Here is a 12,474-nt window from a genome sequence, read left to right on the forward strand (position 1 = left end):
CAAGTTCATAAACAGCATCACCTTAAAAGTGAAGGATGAAAATGGCGAACTCTTTGATTTCAAAGGCCTGCCGCTTCTTTTTGAATTAGAGTTAAATTAAATTTCTTTATATACGCAATGTCTTCGGCGAATCTGTTGCCTCCAAGCGCGCCGCCTGCCGAGCCACTATATCCGGTGGCGGCGGTAGAGCCTTCTCAAAATTTCCGCTTGCAGAAGGTCAACGAGATTTCCAATACATTGGCCGGCGAGGTCAACCACTATCGCCTCGTCGCAAAAAATACAAACGCGCGAGAAAGTTCGTTAATTGGGGCGCCGCCGGCTCCAGCGTTCTCTCGGCAGCGTTTTCCAGTGCAAGTTTTGGCTCCGCTCTGTCTGTGGTTGGCTTGCCGGCTGCCCTTCCTCTTGGCGGCGCTGGTGGGGGCTTCGCTCTCGTTTCGTCTGCGATGATTCTCGCCGGCAAAAAGCTCGACTCGAAGATCAAGAAGCATCAAGAGATCACCACGCTCGCCGTTGCCAAGCGCGACACCGTCAACAGACTTCTCTCGAACGCTTTGAACAACAACGAGGTGTCTTCCCACGAGTTCGACACTATCCTTTCGGAGTTTCAGCAATACAACTTTCTGAAAGATCAGGTCCGAGCAAGGATGCTCCGCCGACCATCAACAAGAAAGCTTCCTGATGTTGATGTCCAAAAACTTGAGAAAGACATCCGCGGCAGACTTGAAGCGGAAATGATAAAAAAAATCACGAAACCTCCCGCTTCGAACTGAATTTCGAGCGAAAAAACACAAAACTCTCTCTTTGTCTTGTCAAAAACAGGTGATTGCGGTTTTTTTCTTGCCACATGAATAGCCTTGAACTTTCGAGAAGGTTACTCACTGACGCAGTCATGTGCGAAATAGGGGAAACCCCCCGATCAGCTGTTTCTTTTTATCGCTCTAGTGAAGTCTCTTTGTTCTACCGCGTTTCGTGCCCAATTTTTCCTCGAAAAAAGGTGAAAAGTCCCATTTTTATTGGCCAGGCCGAGAAGAAATACCCTATTCTAACAAACTGTGGACAAAAAATAGAAATCCGCCTGTAAAATTCCTTTTGACTTCAACATTCCTGGTGGCTTTGAAAATTCCTGATCGCTTCAACTGAAGCCAAGAGGAATGCAACGCGCTTAAACTGAAGCCTTCAGGAATTCGCAGCGGGAAGCTGTGTCGCCTCAACCGTAACCGCGTCATGAAAGCATTCAACAACTTCGCGTGTAATATCACGCACATGTCTCTGCCACTCAGGCGTGAAATATTCATTCACGAGAAACGCAATCAAGTGAACACTGACAAGCATGTTTTATCATATGCAAATGAAACCGTGGATTTTTAAATGTAATTCGACCGGTTGTAAATATCGGCGCAGCTCAGTAAAATTTCTGAAAGATTTCGTCGTAGTCGTTCTCGTCATACACGGGGCAGCCAAGATAATGTTTTTCTCCGTTTTTATAACACTCGTAACAGAGTCCTTTTAGGCCGCAAGAGTTGCATTTACTGCAAAACATGACCTTTACAATTCTTGATAGTTTTTCGCAAAAGGGCGCCTCAGCAATCTCGTAATGCACCTCATCCCAGCCCATTGACTTTCTTTCCTTTCTTTTTAACCTGATATACATATTGTAAATTCTCTCGCGAATCTCTGGAGGGAGGTTTTGAAAGGCCTCGGAAAGTCTCTCTGGAGGGATCTTTTGAATGACCTCGTAAAGTCCACAGGAAGACATGGCTCCTTGGGATATAACCCCGGTTACATTTCTCTAACTGGTGTGTTTCTTTCTTGCAGCTCGAGCAAAACAAGCTGAAAAGCTTTTTTCGCTTTTTCTTGTTTGCGGTGAAGCCGCTGTTTTAGCGCGCCCCCGCCGCAGCGCTTGCAAAGACGGTAGTTGCACAGCAGTCCGACTCCGCATTCTCTGCATGGCTCTGGCTTTTTCATTCCTTTTTTCAGCTGGTAGTTGTGCTGGCCGCGATACGCCCCGTAACAGCGCTTTCCGCAGCTTTCTTTCCGGCCCCGAATCAGCCACCCGCACTTGTTTGGCGCTCTATACATCGCGACTCGGGCGGTATGACAGCGGGCTCGCGCGTTTCTAATTTATCGCACTCCTTTTTTGTGAGTAGTATATAGGGGATTAAGCAAATACTATTTCAAAGAGGGAGCTGCATTTAACCGTTTTGCAGCCCCCAGGCTCAACCGGCCCGAGCTTGTGAGGGCCGGACTTGATGGTGGGGGCTGCGATAAGCTTAAATAAAGCTCCCTCTGCGAAATGGCATTTGCTTAATCCCCTATATACTACTTCAGCAGACTTTAAAGACAAAAACAAGAAAATGTTGGCTTGGAGTTATGTAGCAAAGGAGGTTGGATTAGCGGATGGTAAGTGATCCACGTTCGAATGTTAATAGAGAGGTTAGTTCCATTGTTTTGACAGGTACATAAGTAATCTTCTTTGATTTCTACGGCTTAACAGTAGCAACAATCCAATTTCGACTTCGTTATGCGCTATCTTTGATTCCTGAGAGGTGAACTGCACCTGCGAAAGCCATCCTTATGCTTATGCTTATGTAACCCCGGTTCACACATATTTTTCTTATGCTTATGTTTATGCTTATGCTTATGTCAAAGTGTGAACCAGCCCTATAGCATGCAGCAGCTCTGGCGACGCCGGAAAAGATCGGACAATGCTAAAAATGATCTGTGGTAACAAGCCTAACACAGTTTTAATCTAACAACTGAGCCCGGCATTATAATATAGAATGCAAGTAATCAACATGATAACCGACTTTTTTCCTTCAGAACGTATAATTAAATAGAAATGAGGCAAGACAAACAGCACTTAATAACTCGGCAACTGGCAAATTACAGAGGTGTCAAACTCAAGATAGTGAGTAGCGTAGCCAATCAGAGAACGGCATTTGTGGTAGAACGCTAGTAGATTTATACTTAAAAGGCGATAGATAACAGCGAAAACCATGCAGAGCTCCCGGGCAGAGCTTTGACCTCTAACAGTCCAACGGCTCTCCTCTACTTTTAGAAAAGTCCTCCTGAGAACACAACAACATTAAGCGCCCTTCGGAAACAAGTGAGGAGCAAAATAAAAGGTCGAGAGGCTGGCATTTATAAGAGAACGGCAAATGTAGAAGTGTCACAAGCCGTCGGAGTCCGTGTAGACCTGTCACCCAATTTAACATATTTTGCGTTTTCTCGCATCTGACGTCACGTGGCTTAAAGCAACCAATCCGCGAAAACTGTTCCCCAGACGAACGGTTGGGAGAGCATAAACAATGGTGTGACTACAGGCGGATTTTTTTCGTCTCGCGCTTCACGCTCCTGTATCGAGTTTCGCTCTAGCGTCTCGCTCTCTGCCCCTCTAATCCACCTGTTTCGCAGGCTTAAACGCAATAAACTTGAGAAAAAAGTTGTGAAACCAGTGTTACCTGATGTCGGCAAGTTGAACCGCAAATTCATTAAATCAGACTTGAAGGCCGGTCAATTGGAAACTTAAGAGGCGCCCTCTGTAAATTTTTAACAATTTGCCATACAAAGAAAACGATATAACTCCGGGTAAAAACCCTTTATTCGAGACAAGCAAATGTTTTTTGTTACATTGAGAGGCTGTTTTGGCAATTTGATCATCACCTGATTTTTTTTACAGAATTTTAAATTTCTTTCCTTTCGGACTACTTATGAAGCGCCATAAAAAAAGGCGAAGTTTAAAGGAAAATATCGCCAAAAGTACATCACTTGAGATCCCAAAACTACCCTCCACTTAAAGAGCAATGTCTCACGTGTAAAAACATGCAATAAAATTTTGGGGCAGTTAAAACTGTAAAATGTTAGAAGAAGAAGTTTAAGCTGTGCTTTTGTCAACAAAGACCGCCATTCCAATTAGCATAATAACATGAAAATAACGATGTACATATAAAGTAACGATATATTCCACTTACCTCGCGACATGTCGACAACTGGATGTTCCACGATGCCTCATGTTATATTTCCAGTATGTTTCAGCCACATTTTCGGTGATTAGTGTACGAAATCACTCTCAGACATCGCCACGGTTAAGCAGATTTCAACTCTCCGAAGCCCGCTTCATAACATCTATCAACATTATTTGTCTTTCATCTCATAAGCCGCCGTTTACAAGAAGTTTAACAATTTGCTGAGATCCTAACTGACCAAGAAGTCTGTTAGCAACCTTTAAAATCCTCCTCTTAATCGAGGATTCTCATCAAGAACTCGTTTAAGCTCAGTTCTGTTTTGATCTGTTGTGCAGCCGCCATTATTCCACAGATTGCATTACATTTGACAAATGCACATTCCAATGGGTAGGGGTAGGGTGGGTAGGAGGTGGAAAAGTAACCACCATTAAAGCCATTTTACGCATTTCTGTGGGTAAACTAGTAACTGGCTTTCCCAGAATGATTTGAACATGAGCTTCTGCTTGCGGGCATTTTCTAGGCTATATTTGCAGGGTAGGTGGGGGAAGGGGTGGGGTGGGGGGGGATCGTGTATTGAAAAAAAGAAAACAATAGACAGTATCAGGTCAAAAGATTAAGATTTGTCTGGAGGCATAATCGGGGACGGAGACCGTAAGTCTCGGGATTCGCACGCACCCATGATATGGGACAATTTTTCTATTTTTAGAACAAATTGCGCCATCCTGACGTCATATATCTGCGCGGATTCACGCACATGTCGGGGGCTCTCGCGTGGATGTTGTCACGTTGCGTGATCAAATGGTGAGAGTTGAGAGATTCTCTTGCGTATTTTTCACAGCGATGGCAGGGAATAAGGCAGGGAATACGAACCAGGGCGCTTATATGTAGTTTTATGCTCTGAGCTAACGGAAAAGGTGGTTTTTTCAGGGTCGAAAACAAGACTTCAATCTCGCGCTGGGAATGAATATTGAGATCTGCTCGCGCTAGTTGTAAGCTTACGCGTATGTTTTTGCGTTTGTTCTGACTTAAGAATTTAGCTAGAAAGCTCTCTACTCTGGTATCGAGTTAATTTGTGAGTTTCTCAGACAATGGTTCGTCATAACAAAAACCTGTTTTGATGGTTTCTTATTGTTTCTGCTTGTTTGGTGAGTTTGCAAAAGTTTTTGAAAGGAAAGTCTGACGCGTACAATTAAATCATTTGCATAGTGCAGCTCGTGCACTTTCAAGTCCGAGTCGGTGTTTTCAATTGCCACAAATCTTGACAAAGATTTCTTTCGTTATCTTTTGTGCTGAGATGCTGTAACAAATTTCACGAACGCAAAAAAGGCTACTAACATCATGTGTGTTTCTTCAACATAAGCATAGTGAAGTTTTACACTGCGAAAATGAAAATAGACAAGGAGTTTTGATAACTCGATCAACCAAATCGAAATCGTTATTCCAAGTTGACTAAAGAAAGCGTCATCGTAACTTTACCGATTATTTCTGTGTTATTCACATATTTTCAGCTTAGCTTTTAATATGTTCTCAAACATTTATCAAAGTTAAACATATTTAAAAACTGTATGAGTTATTGTTTGAGTTCGATGTACGTTTTCACACGAAAGTGCAGCGGAAGTACAATTTGTCATGTTTACTGACTGCACAAAACACGCATCGGCGGGCGCTCTCATTCATCGACAACAGAGAATTTACTGGATTTTTACACGAATGAAACTGAGCAGTATCTACGGACGTAAAGTTATTGGGCCTTGATGAAACATCAAGCATTGCTTACAATTCAGGCGAAACTCAAACTAGCAATTATTTTGTTTTACTTTTCGGTCACCATAGACTGGCAAATTCCTCGCAAGCGTGTGGCAAGAGGAGCTAGGAAACTATGAAGTCCTGAAGCTCTGCTATATCTAAATATATCGAGCTAGTTTTTTGCTGTGTAATGGAAAAGCTGTTAATCTTCAACATATGTGAAATTTAAAGTGGAGTAATGTACAGCTCATGTAAAAGAAGCATCCATCGGAACACAACTTAGTCAGCGATATATATCTAAGCTTAAAGCGGAACATACCTTAATTCGACACTGTCTTACTTCACTCAAACTGGAGCAGCTTACGACGAAAATACTTAAGCAAAATTCCAACAGACGTAAACGCGTTGAGTTGTGGGCCAAAGACATGAAAAATTTCGGGAATTTCGGACGCCATTTCCCCCGCGCGACATCCGCAAAAATCCTCGCAGCATGTACGCGCGTGTGCCGCAGGCGATGGCGCAATTTGTTCTAAAAATAGAATTATTGTCCCATATTATGGGGACAACCCCAATACTAGAAATGGCGTGCGCTTACGGTCCCCGTCCCCGATTATGCCTCCTGGATTTGTGTATCTTGATCAGCTTTATCAGTTCATCAGTGAGGCCCTATTAGGGGTTTTCAGGATACTAGATATTTGGGTAAGACGTTAATAGGAAGCAAGAAATTTAGGGGAAATATTAATGGGGTAGAGCATGTTTAGATCAGATAAAACAGGACATTAACTGAGTAAGAAATCTTTGAGCTGGATTTAACAGGATACAAGACATTTAGGACAAAAATTAATAGGATAAGGGATACACCGACAGCCCCCCCCTCCCACTATGGGGCCTCAACAATGGTCTGCTATTTAGGATAAAATAAAAGTATCTCAACTGCTGTAAGCATTTATTCTGGACATCTTAGTACTTATATCACGGTGGAATATGAAAGTTTTGTATCAGATTTTAGGGGTTTTGAGGTTAGGTAACGCAGCTCCTTGTTAGTAATTTCGAAGCGCACACTTGTTACACTGAATAGATAGATAAAGACGGAGCTGGAGAAATAAACAGAGAATTAAATGTGTCCCGAATTCTGTACCGTTTAACACGAATTTTTTACATGGCAACCTTTGTGTCTGCAAAGAGATCGAAGCACAACATTCCACACTGTATATGTAAACAACTATCCTAATCTCATTGACAGCCATTAGTTTTTTACGAGAATTTTCATTTATTACAAATAGAATACGGATAGAACAAATAAAAAGCCTCTTACTTTTGTTTTTTTATACTTTATACATTATACTTGTGTGTTTCGCTGCCCGAAATGCCATCAAATGTTGCGAAAGGCAACAGACTGACAAGTAGTGCGCAAGAAGTAGTGACAAACGGCGTTTTATTGAAACTCCTTTTTCTAAGCGGTTCCACTTCTGCCTCAGATAAGGAAATGCTCAGAAAATTACTGAAGAACAGTTTACAGTACGGTTCATGTTGACTTGTTCCTGAAAGGGAAACCCTATTTGACAAGGCCAAAATATGATATAGCGACAATCGTGGTGTTCACCATATCCTAGCAAATTATACTCTTCCAGTCCCCGCTGAAGAAATTAAACCTAAAGGCTGGACCCTGAAAGTGACGAAAAAGGCCACTCGTTTCAAAGAAAAGCAAAAAAAAAAAAAAAACTACCTTGAAGAAAAGTTTTTCTCGGGTCAGGAGACGGCCATAAAAGTCGAAGCAATTACTGTAGGACAAAAGATGAGGCGCTCAAAAGATGAGGCGCTCAAATGATGAGGCCAGAATTAGGCGGTTCACCTGTGATGAGTTCCTGACTCCTTGCCACGTTTAATCCTTCCTCTCGAGAATGGCCTCAAAGCTCAGAAACAGACAGGAGAAGGTCCTCCAGGAAGACACAACAACCGCTGAGAATCAAGCTGCAGATGTTTCTGACAAGTGTCAGTTAACCCATCCAATTGCTTATGACTCATTCAACTTGTGTGCCTTAAACGCATCTATAATGTCTTTAAAAAGCTAAGCGTCAGCATTAGTGCTTCGCTTGATAGATGCGGGTATTTTAAAGCGCCCTGCATAGGGTTGAAAACTAGTCTTGTGCAGACATGCAGCTGTGCTCCATCACAGAACTGAACGACATTAGCGGCTGTGGGGTGCCTCAGGCTCATAACGAATGATGCCTACAAAATACAAACGTGTTTCCGTCAGATTAAGAAAACATGGAAAAAGTAGATCTTAGCCAGGGTTATTAGAATCCACAAAGAAAACTGGATGTAGTCATTAATTTTTCCGAGATAATTAGTTACTGCTGACGGTAGCATTTTTCTGAAAAAAGGTAAAGATATTTCTTCACGGATTCCCCTAAAGTTCGCCTTTACATGCAGAAAACTAATCATATTAAAAAACATCTTTAAACTACGGTGCAAGTGGTAACATAAAAACCACTTTTGATATGTATTTAATAACAGAATCGTCGCAACAGCGCTTTGAGCGTCCCTGGACAGCACTCTTCTGGCATAGCCAAAATACAGTCTACATAATTTTTCCTCACAGCCAAAAACTAATGCATTGTTGAATAGGCTTACCAATTCCAATTCATACCATAAAATGTAGGTGTAATCATTCCTTTTTCAAAAGTTAAATAAGTTGTTTCATCCTTTCGAAAACTTTGTCGGTGTCCGTTACATTTTTTCCTGTTACTTGGAAAGTAGGTTAAGCATTGATGTCTCTTGCAGTTTTTTTGCGCGCGCATTATACCATGTACAGTTGAATTTCAGTATGATTTTTTCCTACGGATACGATAAAAGCTAGTTTTTCATCTGGAAGCCGTTCACAGTTAGTGCTTAGCGATATGCTGCTTTTCTGGTAATCCCGGTTTTAGTATAGGCTCGTAATTTAAGTGCGAAATTTGTTTCGGCCGCACGCTTGGTAGGGTATAGTTAATTATGTCACTAGTTCCAACCCAAGCGCGCGCCTGGCGTTTAAGCCATGCCTTACGTAATGCACAGACCGTGTGCCCACAAAAAAGAAGGCACCGTCCTTAACCGTCCTTCAGTTATTTTCTGAGCATTTTCTTTTCTGATGCAAAAGTGAAACGGCTAAGAAAATGTAAGGAGTTTCAATAAAACGTCGCTTACCATTACTTCCTGCGCACTATTCGTCAGTCTGTTGTCCTTTGCAAAATTTGATCGCACTTCCGGCAGCGAAAGACACAACTGTCCCGCTTTATCTGATCTAAACATGCTCTACCTCATTAATTTTTCCCCTAAATTTCTTGCTTCCTATTATTTTTTACCCAAATATCCAGTATCCTGAAAACTCCTAATAGGGCCTCACTGATGAACTGATAAAGCTGATCAAGATACACAGATCATAATCTTTTGACCTGATACTGTCTATCGTTTTCTTTTTTTTTAATACACGACCCCCCACCCCCACCCCCCCTTCCCCCACCTACCCTGCAAATATAGCCTAGAAAATGCCCGCAAGCAGAAGCTCATGTTCAAATCATTCTGGGAAAGCCAGTTACTAGTTTACCCACAGAAATGCGTAAAATGGCGGTTACTTTTCCACCTCCTACCCACCCTACCACTACCCGTTGGAATGTGCATTTGTCAAATGTAACGCAATATGTAGAATAATGGCGGCTGCACAACAGATCAAAACAGAACTGAGCTTAAACGAGTTCTTGATGAGAATCCTCGATTAAGAGGAGGATTTTAAAGGTTGCTAACAGACTTCTGGGTCAGTTAGGATCTCAGCAAATTGTTAAACTTCTTGTAAACGGCGGCTTATGAGACGAAAGACAAATAATGTTGATAGATGTTATGAAGCGGGCTTCGGAGAGTTGAAATCTGCTTAACCGTGGCGATGTCTGAGAGTGATTTCGTACACTAATCACCGAAAATGTGGCTGAAACATACTGGAAATATAACATGAGGCATCGTGGAACATCCAGTTGTCGACATGTTGCGAGGTAAGTGGAATATATCGTTACTTTCTGTGTGCATCGTTATTTTCATGTTATTATGCTAATTGGAACGGCGGTCTTTGTTGACAAAAGCACAGCTTAAACTTCTTCTTCTAACATTTTACAGTTTTAACTGCCCCAAAATTTTATTGCATGTTTTTACACATGAGACATTGCTCTTTAAGTAGAGGGTAGTTTTGGGATCTCAAGTGATGTACTTTTGGCGATATTTTCCTTTAAACTTCGCCTTTTTTATGGCGCTTCATAAGTAGTCCGAAAGGAAAGAAATTTAAAATTCTGTAAAAAAAATCAGGTGATGATCAAATTGCCAAAACAGCCTCTCAATGTAACAAAAAACATTTGCTTGTCTCGAATAAAGGGTTTTTACCCGGAGTTATATCGTTTTCTTTGTATGGCAAATTGTTAAAAATGTTCCCCAAAATGGCCGCAGAAAGCCCTCTCAGAGGGGCAAAACCAAGATGGCGGCCCCAACGCTAACATACGAATGGAATTGAACTGAAAGTTATATTTTTGTGAATCACCTATCTAGACCATTCATCTGAGAAAGTTTGAGGAATTTGATTTTTCCTGGTCCAAATGGCCATAGTTGAAATTTACAGAGGGCCCCTCTTAACATGGTTCCTTGCGCAACCTCTGAGGCATGGGACATTTTGAATTCTAAAACCATCTTGGACGCAAAATTAGCCTGTACAAGGATCTCAGTGAAAGGGGAGGGCATGCTGATGCGTATTACATGTGGCTCTCTACTAACTGAACTTCTGGCTCAAGTGTAACCAAAATTAGTGTTGAAAATTGTTGCTCCACCTTAGGGTCATATTAGGCTATCTTAATCTCATGCTACCAAACTAGATTGTATGTTCCCAGCAATAGCCCAATTTCGATATGTTAAAATTCAGCCCTAAACAATAGACCTCAGCACGAGGCTCGGAGGAAAAAACCCCACAAACTCTGCAGTTATTCCCCGGTGCCTCGTGCTGAGGTCTTTTGTTTTAGGCTGAATTTTAATATATCGAAATTGGTCTATTATTACATTGAAAAGATAACCCTACACCTGACATTTATTAAATGAGAGTTGTGCGATGTAAAATTAAAGATCAGTAAAGAGAAGATTAAAATTCTATTACGAACGCCTCAATTTTAAGCAGTTGCAAAACGTCACACACTGACTGAAACAATGAGAGCGCATTAGCATATGCGACGTCTTTTTGGAATGTCCAAGGTGGTCCTTCGACTGTATATGAAACAATACTCACTGTCAAAATGGACACAATGTCCTTCATGGAAATTAGACATGGTGGTGGAAATTTTACATTACAATCATTCCATTGGGAAGTATGCAAGATCATATTGAGGTTCTTGCCTGGGTATAGGGTGTGGAGAAAATGTCATGAGATGCAAGTGCTTTTTAGGTTTTTTATTTCAATTCTACTTCATGTGCATTTATTGATGACTCTGATATCCCTGGCCCCCTAGTTCAATGGTTTGTAGGTGCTGTGATCTGCAGAGTCTTAGAAATAGGAAAATCAACATTGCTTGGGAGGAAGGGGAATGTTTCCAGGGCGATCGAAAACCAATCACATTGGGGGGTCTTATTAAAGAACCAACCAAATTGTCGGTTAGAAAATGGGAAGGTATGTTGTTAACACAGATTGCACAATTTACAGAGGTAAATTTTGGGTCTCTCAGAAAGTAGCTTTTTCTGTAACTCCGTTTTTGTCACCAAAAAGGCTCTCAGGTGTTGGGAAGGGGTATGTGACAAGAAAACTTTCCAAACTCTGCAGATTTTGTGTAGTCTTGTTAAATATATACTTTCTTTCGGAGGTCTAATTGCAACTGTTTCACCTCCAAAAGTGTTTTTTCGTTTAGATAGCTTTCAAAATCAGTAATAATGGGTGCTTGCCATTATGCCAAACCGACCGGTCACAGATCAGTGGGAATACCCTACGAAAATGGAACGACATTTTCCGATTAAAGCGGGCCAACCAATAGGAATGGCTCTTACCATTTTTTATTCCTTTAGCGAATTCCCTAATTAGGGCAAAGAACCGGTTGGTCAAAAATGGAACGGTGAATTTCGGTCGGAATATTCCGACCAAAATAAGTGGACCACCTCCAGAGGTGATCCCAAATATTCCGGTCGCAAGAAACCGAAACGGACCTTTCCATTTGAATTCTGAACGAAATTTCCGGAATCTTTGGCATAATGGCAGCACCCAATCTGAAGTGGTTTCCTGGAATGTCAAAACCAAAGAAACTATACTCAATCTGATCAGTGCTGGCAACAGAATAAGACCATGCTATTGCATTAAATTAGTGCTTGTTATAAAATGAGTCCATAAAAATTACCAACCAATCTGCTTTTACCGTTAGCTACTATTACAGACTGCATAACTTAGCTGTCTTGCTGGGAAAAGTTCCACTGAAGTTCTTGTAAATAAAGCCACTCATCGAATTGTCAAAATCAAGCCTTGATAGTTACATAAAAACTGAGAGCACGGTAAGAAAAATGACTATAATCTTCTTTATTTTAAATGGGTACAGTCTTTCTTGTGAGCTGATCACCCAACAGTACAAACTGGCAGCTTACATTTCTGGATATAATTTTACATTCCGTAGCACTCCAGGTTCTATAACAAAGCGATCTGCTCCCAAAAACCCAGCCAAAATAACGTGTTATCTGCCATCACTGCCTCGTACAAAACGTTTCCACGTCCTAAGGTAAA

At 41.5% G+C, this 12,474-nt stretch overlaps 1 protein-coding gene and 1 pseudogene across 1 annotated transcript in view; one reads left to right on the forward strand and one right to left on the reverse strand.

Annotated features, from left to right (window-relative positions):
• LOC110044115 (uncharacterized) overlaps nucleotides 1-12,474 on the reverse strand; it is a 169,446-nt gene that overhangs the window by 44,508 nt on the left and 112,464 nt on the right. The gene's annotated exons all lie outside the window — the stretch shown is intronic.
• Nucleotides 118-848, forward strand: LOC149108287 (uncharacterized; annotated as a pseudogene).

This window comes from Orbicella faveolata, unplaced genomic scaffold (genome assembly GCF_042242905.1).
Source record: "Orbicella faveolata isolate gen_17 unplaced genomic scaffold, um_ofav_v1 contig_26, whole genome shotgun sequence".
In the NCBI taxonomy this organism is placed as follows: domain Eukaryota; kingdom Metazoa; phylum Cnidaria; class Anthozoa; order Scleractinia; family Merulinidae; genus Orbicella; species Orbicella faveolata.